Genomic DNA, 7976 nt, shown 5'->3' on the forward strand with positions numbered 1-7976 from the left:
TTGGCCAATGCTCGACTCATTCTTGTTAAAACAAAAATTGTTGTTCAACTCAACTTGTTTCTCGTTAAGCTTGTTAAAATTTTGCTTGACTCGTGCTCGTTAAGAAAACTTGTGGCTCAACTCGTTGCTCGTTAAGCTCATTGAGCTTGTTACTCGTTAAGCTCGATGCTCATTGCTTGCCTCGTTGTTAGCTAAGCTCACTGAAATTTTTACCTTATTTTCTTAACTATAGGTAAAATCTACTAATATTATATAGAGCTAATATAAACATAAATTAATAAATTTAATAAAAAAAAATTATCAAAAGAGTGTATGAAGTAATTTTAAAGTTTAAACTCCAAAGTAACAATTCACAAATACATTAAAATAATAAATAAGATTTTATTTTTGAGAGTATTAAATAATTTTGTAAATTTTATCATAAATAAGATTTTATTTTTGTTGTCCTTTCGGTTCCAAAGCTTCGTCTTGACTAATCCAGACCGATCCGTGTCGCACCCTTGGCTTTGATGGGTGAGTCTCCCAACAAGGATTTTCTGCATACACAAGGACTCTACTAGGGCTATAGAGTGTAGAAATCTTTAATTAACGTGTAGAAATCTTTAAAGTATATAAATAGTCACCGGCTATAGAGTGTTATTTTATTGTGTCATCCGACTATTAAAAGTTATAAAATGGTCTCTGAACTATAAGACGTTACTTTTTTAAGTCTTCTGACTATTAAAAGTTATAAAATGGTCTCCTGACTATTCATTGTGCTCCAAACTCGTCATTTTTCCGTAAAAAAATGATGACAATTTGAGTTTGGATGTTAACTTGTTGATTGCTATATGATATAGTCCGATCTCAAAATATACGATGTGTATGTAAAAACTTAAGTATATTTTGAATTCGAATATTTGTATATGTAAAAACGTTCTGTTAGAGGACTTACTCAAATATACGATGTGTAGATCCGATTTAATAAGAACAAAACTTTGAAACCGAGAGTGCAGTTAAGAAAATAGAGACCAGACGAAAACAAAAGCAACAGAACAAATAGTTTTCAGAACGAAAAAGGAAAGGTCACATGCGATTTCTCAAGAGGTCACGTCTTGGTAGGGATCCATGAAGTTCCGATGTGAACAGATTTAAACATTTAACCCAAGGATTCAAAAAGCGGTCAATATATAATGATAAAGGTGAACAAAGGCCATGACTGCACTATTTTTCTTCTAGTTTCATGTGAGTGCCTAGAAATTGCAAATAAAGGTGAACAAAGACCTTGACTGCACTATTTTTCTTCCATATATTTTGTGGCCAAAAGATAATTTATACTATGCACATTTTAGAAATCTCATGACATATAATAATTATATCAGATCTCGATTAAATTTGAAATTAAAATTGATTGAAATTAATTTTTTAGTGTTCCTTTCCTACTGTTTTAATATAATTATATGGGTTAGGATCCACTTACACCTAGTGTGAAACTCAGTTTTACACTATTTTAGAATTGTTGAATGAAAAAAAAAATCAAAAGCTGAAATTAAATAGATAAAGATTATGGTCTTAAAAGAATTAATTTCAATTTTGTAACATATGCTTCAAGTCTATCTTTATGTCAATATAGTTGAAGAAGACTTAGTGAAGTGTTTTTCACCTTTTTTTTTCCTTTACGTCTTTTTTATTTTTCAAGCCACATTTATGTCAATATAGCATCTCTCAAGTCTATTTTGTTTTTTATTTTTAATAATTCTGCCTTTAAGACACGTTTTTTTTTCTATTTTTATGACACATTTTCTTCTGCCTTTATGACACGTTTTTCATTGTCTGTATGACACGTTTTGGTCATTTAGTTGTTATTTTCGTTTATTCTTTTTTTTCAAGGTTTGATTTGACATCACCACGATTGATCAATCAAGATGATACTTTATTTGTTATCATGCTGATTGTTCGCGCGTGTGAGTACTATAAATTATACGCAAATAATGTGCAAGTATACACAATCGCTCAAGTAATATAATGATGAGTGAATATCGTCTCCACAGGGATTGGGTGAAATTACAAAAGTCTAACCAAAGCAACGCACTATTCTATCTAAGTATAGTTAGTCTTGATATATACAAATGTCACGGCAAAGGATATGTGTATGCTGGTGAATGTGGATTGATGGTGTAATGTTGTAGCAAATGGAAATGCAGTGGCAAGAACAGATGTTTGGTGTTGATAATGGTGAAATGTCAAGGCAATGAAAATTGGTAAAAACAATAAATAAAATGAAATGAAAATAATCCTCACGTGACAAGCTTCCAAGAGAATGAATGGTAGGGATTGATCTAAGGATGTTAAACTTATTTCTCATGCAGATTTAAGCTATTTGGTCTTTATTTACTCGACAGGACTTTCCTAAAATGTTTTCACAAGAACCTAACAGAATAGGATGCCAAGGCATCTGCTCTCACTCAACGATGTTGGACAGCCTACCCTATTGATAAAGACACCCTTTTTAGTCGTTGAAACCCTATCCTAGTCTCTTCCGAGATCTAAGGGATTAGGTTATAATATTCCTAGGCCGGTTCAAAGCCCCTTGAAAATACTATAACTCATTGCTTATGAGGATCTTATCTTGCGTTTCTTCCGAATACTTACAAGTATTTTTAGTCTAGGATTCTTCTGAATACCTAACCTTCATCTAAGAGATGGACATTTCCATGCCTCTTACAAACCTAGATGGTGAAGCATTCATAAGCAAAGCAAATAAAGAACCAAAATAAACTTAAATATACCATTAAAAATAAAGTTTAAACATCCATTCAACCAACCACCACCAATTAAGTTAGTTCATGGTGGGGTTTGAAATTTTCAAACACAAAGTCATGAAAATATTCGTTCCAACAACCCACAAATAAATATAAAAATAGCAGCAAAAAGGGAAGTTGAGAAGAAGCCTTCGACGCGCCACCGGAGGTCTTCTCTCAGCCACCGTGAACCACCAAGCTCGCTAGCTCCTTTCGGCACGTAGCTCGCCACTCTTTGGAGCTTTATCAATAGAGGAATATCCCAAGGAAGAAGAAAAGAAAAGAGAAAATAAAAATCTGATTTTTTGCTACAGTATGCGTCCTCTCCTATGTGTCTTCTCCTCTCTCCCATGAGGTTTCATATATAATAAAAAATATATAGGGGTAATGATGAGGTTGTTGGGTGCAAAATACCCCTCATACCCCTAGAATATCATGTTGGACGTGAACCTTATCCTCCAAGTGGCAGTGGTCCTCTGGCAGCTCTGGCAGGCGGTTACAGCCATCATTCACGTGCAGAGACAGCTGTCTAGTGCTAGCTGTCCTTATGCAAAAATATCTTTTGTCTTTTTCTGCGCCAGAAATGCCAAGGAATTTCATTCTGCTTTAGCAACGTGTGATGCCACGGCATTGCTTCCCAAAGAATCCTTTTGCTTGTTATTCCCTGCACACCACAAACAAACTGCACCTTTCCCTCATATAGCACCATTAAGAAATAAAATAGCACTATCACCAAACCTGCAACTATATGCAACTACATGATTCTAAAATGCCTAAAATGAGCTTTTAAACAAACAATAACTTAAGTGAAAAAAGCCTTAAAAGTAGCCTTTTTAGGAAGTTAACACTGATCTTACCTGGTTTAGATCTTTGGATTGAATTTGGATACATGATTCGAGTTCATGAATAGTATTATCACATCGCTCAATTCTGATTTTTGATTTGTCGGTAGCCTTTCAATAACTTCATCCCCTTTAATCGTTCGTTATACAACCAGATCTGTTTAGATATACCTTTTATCCGAGTTTATTTGGTAGATTTTTAACATTTTCCTTGTAATATCCTTCTGATCTTAAGTAGTTACTTTTCTCGTATTTAAGAAATATCTTTATTATGTATTTTAGTTTACTATTATAGTTGTAAGCCTTCATTGTAATTTTTTTTTTGGTAAACAAAGAGAAATAAAGAATTAGCTACATAAGCCTAGGCTGTCTTCAATCAAAATCTGGTTAAGAGCAATAGGAATCGACTCGAACTTCCGTCCCAAGAAATCATCATTCTGAACCAGCTTAGTAATACTATCGGCAAGCTGATTAGCTTGACATTTAACCTGCGAAATAGATACCACCCAGTTCCTCTGCAGAAGAGAGCGTATGTGCTGCAAAATAGTTGGTGTCGTACTCCCCGAAAGTGTACCGGAAATCTCCTTATAGACCTCGCCATTGTCCGTTTCGAGATTAATTTGCCTAGCTCCACAATATTCCACGCTTGCTGCAGGCCCTCGAACATACCCAAAGTTCCGTCTCAAAGACGGAACAAATACCAACAGCTCGTGCAAAACCAAGCTGCCACTCCTCCTATCATCTCGAATCACACCTCCACACAAGGCATATCCATGATGGTCCCGAGCTCCATCGGTATTCACTTTCAACATCAAGGCTCACGAATTATTAGTTTCATTTTATGCACCATTAAGTTATAATAATTATCAATAAGTTAATGATGACAAGAGCTCTCTAATTAACGTGTAGAAATCTTTAAAGTATATAAATGGTCCCAGATTATAGAGTGTTGTTTTATTATGTCATCCGACTATTAAAAGTTATAAAATAGTCTCTGGACTATAAGACGTTACTTTTTTAAGTCTCCTTACTATTAAAAGTTATAAAATGATCTCATAACTATTCATTGTGCTCCAAACTCATCCTTTTTCCGTCAAAAAAATGATGACAATTTGAGTTTGGATGTTAACTTGTTGACTAATATATAATATAATTTGATCTCAAAATCTCAAATGACTATCATATCCCAATTAGCAGGTTAACGTTCAGCTCAAACCATTATCAATTTTTTAACAAAAATGGGATTAGTTTGGAACACAATGAATAATCAGGTGACCATTTTGTAAATTTTAATAGTCGGAGGACTATTCATACAGTTAGGCGACTATTTTGTAACTTTTAGTAGTCGCGAGATTCAATAAACAATCTCCTATAGTCGGGAGACCATTTGTATATTTTACCCAAAATTTTAATTTTGTTGACAAGAAAAAACAAAATTTCTAATATCTTTAAAGTAAAATAATTATCTTTTTTTCAATTAAATAAAACTTCTGTGAAATTTAATTATGAAATGAGATTTTACTTTATAGTTATCGCATTGAAAGTGTTAGTTTTGTGGAAAATAAAAACAAAGTCTTCCTTTCTATTTGATTTTATACACAAGACTCGTACTTAAATCGTCCTAAAATTTTCTAATTTTTGTCCGACATTATGGGGACATTGAATTTAACATGAATGGTTGAAATTTGATCGTTAAAATGTTGCATAAAGCATTTTACACGCATTCAATTGGACTTTTGGGTAAAATATACAAAATGTTCATCGACTATAAGACATTGTTTTATCGAGTTCTCTAATTATTAAGTTACAAAATGATCCTTCAACTATAGGACGATGGTTGTTGAGTTCTTAAAATGATAAATTTGAGGACTTAAACAAATAAGTTATCTAATCAAGTTTATCTTACTAAGGTACCTTTTGTATATCGAGTTTATCGAGTTTAATAGTAGCAAGACTAAATAAATAATATCCTATAGTCGGGAGACCATTTGTATATTTTACCAAAAATTTTAATTTTGTTGACAAGAAAAACAAAATCTTTGATATCTTTAAAGTACAATAATTATCTTTTTTTAATTAAAGAAAAATTCTGTGAAATTTAATTATGAAATGAAATTTTACTTTATAGTTATCGTGTTGAAAGTGTTAGTTTTGTGGAAAATAAAAAGAAAGTCTTCCTTTCTATTTGATTTTATACACAAGACTCGTACTTAAATCGTTGTAATATTTTCTAATTTTTATCCGACATTATGGGGACATTAAATTTGACATGTGCTTGAAATTTGATCGTTATAATGTTGCATAAAGTCTTAGTTCGTGGACAATTCAAGTTTTTAAGTATTTTACAAGCATGAACTTTTGGGTAAAATATATAAAAGGTCCCTCGACTATAAGACATGGTTGAACATTCCTATACAATGATAAAACTATATTAAGACCAAGGCTATCAGCTTCCTTTTCACAAGGATAAGAGCTTTATTCAAACTGCAAATTAAACAAAAGACTTGCAACAATCAGATCAAAAGATCATATTTTCTTTCTTTTCCTTGGATCAGCACGAAACAACTTCAATGAAATCTTCATGGCAGCTAAGCACAAATTTTGGAGATGTGATACACAATGAAATTTCCCATGGTTGAATAGCGACAGGTAGTGATGCACTTCCCAACGAAAGAAAACCAAGTTCTTCGCCAATGTGGATTTATGTAAAGCACGACAAAAACTGTCAACAACATCACTACATAGGAAACCACAAAGCTCACACAAAAAAATACTTGTCTACCCAATTATCTTCTCCTTCATCATCATCTGACGGAGTTGACTCTGTTGATGGTGCATTGGCTTTCGAGCAACTTTTATTCAGTAAAGGTCCACAGAGAAAAGGGTTCCCCTCATAACTGTTTTCAATGAAGGTACCAAATTGAGCTTTCGATTCTGGAATACTGCCTGACAAGTTGTTGTATGCCACGCTGAAAACCTCCAAAGTGTTCAACTCTACCAACTGGTTTGGGATTTCACCACTCAACTGTTGAAAATTAAAAAAAAAAAGAACAAGTTGGGCTGCTAAGTAGCAACCGGCTGCTAAAACAAAATGGGGAATGTGGTTTTTAGTCCCTTTGCACTTTAGGGTTAATTACAAGTTTAGTCCTAAGTTTCAACTATAAATACCCTAGTTCATTTGGCTTCAAAATCATCCCAAAACATTTCTTTCTTCCTATACTAGAGAGTTTTCTTGTGAGTAGTGAGTGTTTTATAAACACCTGTAAATTTTCTCTCTTAGTAAAAGATCTGCAGCAGCCGGAGACGTAAGCACAATTGGCTGAACTCCGTTATCAATTTTCGGGTATTACTTTTCCGTTTTTATTTCGCATTCTCACTAATCTGGTTATAGGGAAATTACTTGTACTCGGTTTATTTCCTAACAACTGGTAATCAGAGCTTTTGGTTGTGAATTTTATCAATTTTTCTGCGAGGTTACTGTTCATTACTATTCATGTGAATAGTGAATTTCGTGAATAGTGAAATTCAGTCGGCGATACGAGTTTGTCGACAGTGGTGTTCTAATACACGGTGGTTCGCAAGAATTGTCAGAAACGATCCAAAAGAAGCCAGATTCGAGTGGAAGCGATGGCTGCAGACGAAGGGAATGTGAAAATTGAAAAGTTCGATGGTGCGGACTTTGGCTTTTGGAAGATGCAGATTGAAGATTTTCTGTACCAGAAAAATCTTTATCAACCTCTCTCACGAAAGCAACCAGAGGGCATGAAGAATGAAGACTGGGCTCTTCTCGACCGACAAGCCCTCGGAGTCATCCGACTGACGTTGTCCTGAAATGTTGCTTTCAACATAGCAAAGGAAAAGACCACGGCGGGTCTTATGGCAACTCTATCCAGTATGTATGAGAAGCCATCGGCCTCAAACAAAGTTCATTTGATGAGGCGATTATTCAATTTGTGGATGACGGAAGGGGCATCGGTGGCACAACACCTAAATGAACTCAACACAATCACAACCCAGTTGAGTTCAGTGGAAATTGAATTCGATGATGAAGTTCGAGCTTTAATTCTCTTATCATCTCTATCAGACAGTTGGAATGCTACTGTTACAGCAGTCAGCAGTTCTTTGGGAAACAGAAAATTAAAAATCGATGATGTTCGGGACCTGGTATTGAGTGAAGAAATTCGACGGAGAGAATCGGGTGAAGAATCAACCTCCTCAGCCTTGCACACGGAGTCTAGAGGGAGAACTTCAGAAAGAAATTCAAATCGTGGCAGATCGAAATCCAGAAGGGGAAAATCAAGAACAGAAAATAAAGATTTTACCTGTTATAATTGCGGTAAGAAGGGTCACTTCA

This window comes from Hibiscus syriacus, unplaced genomic scaffold, assembly GCF_006381635.1.
Source record: "Hibiscus syriacus cultivar Baekdansim isolate YM2019G1 unplaced genomic scaffold, ASM638163v2 tig00116965_pilon, whole genome shotgun sequence".
Lineage (NCBI taxonomy): Eukaryota > Viridiplantae > Streptophyta > Magnoliopsida > Malvales > Malvaceae > Hibiscus > Hibiscus syriacus.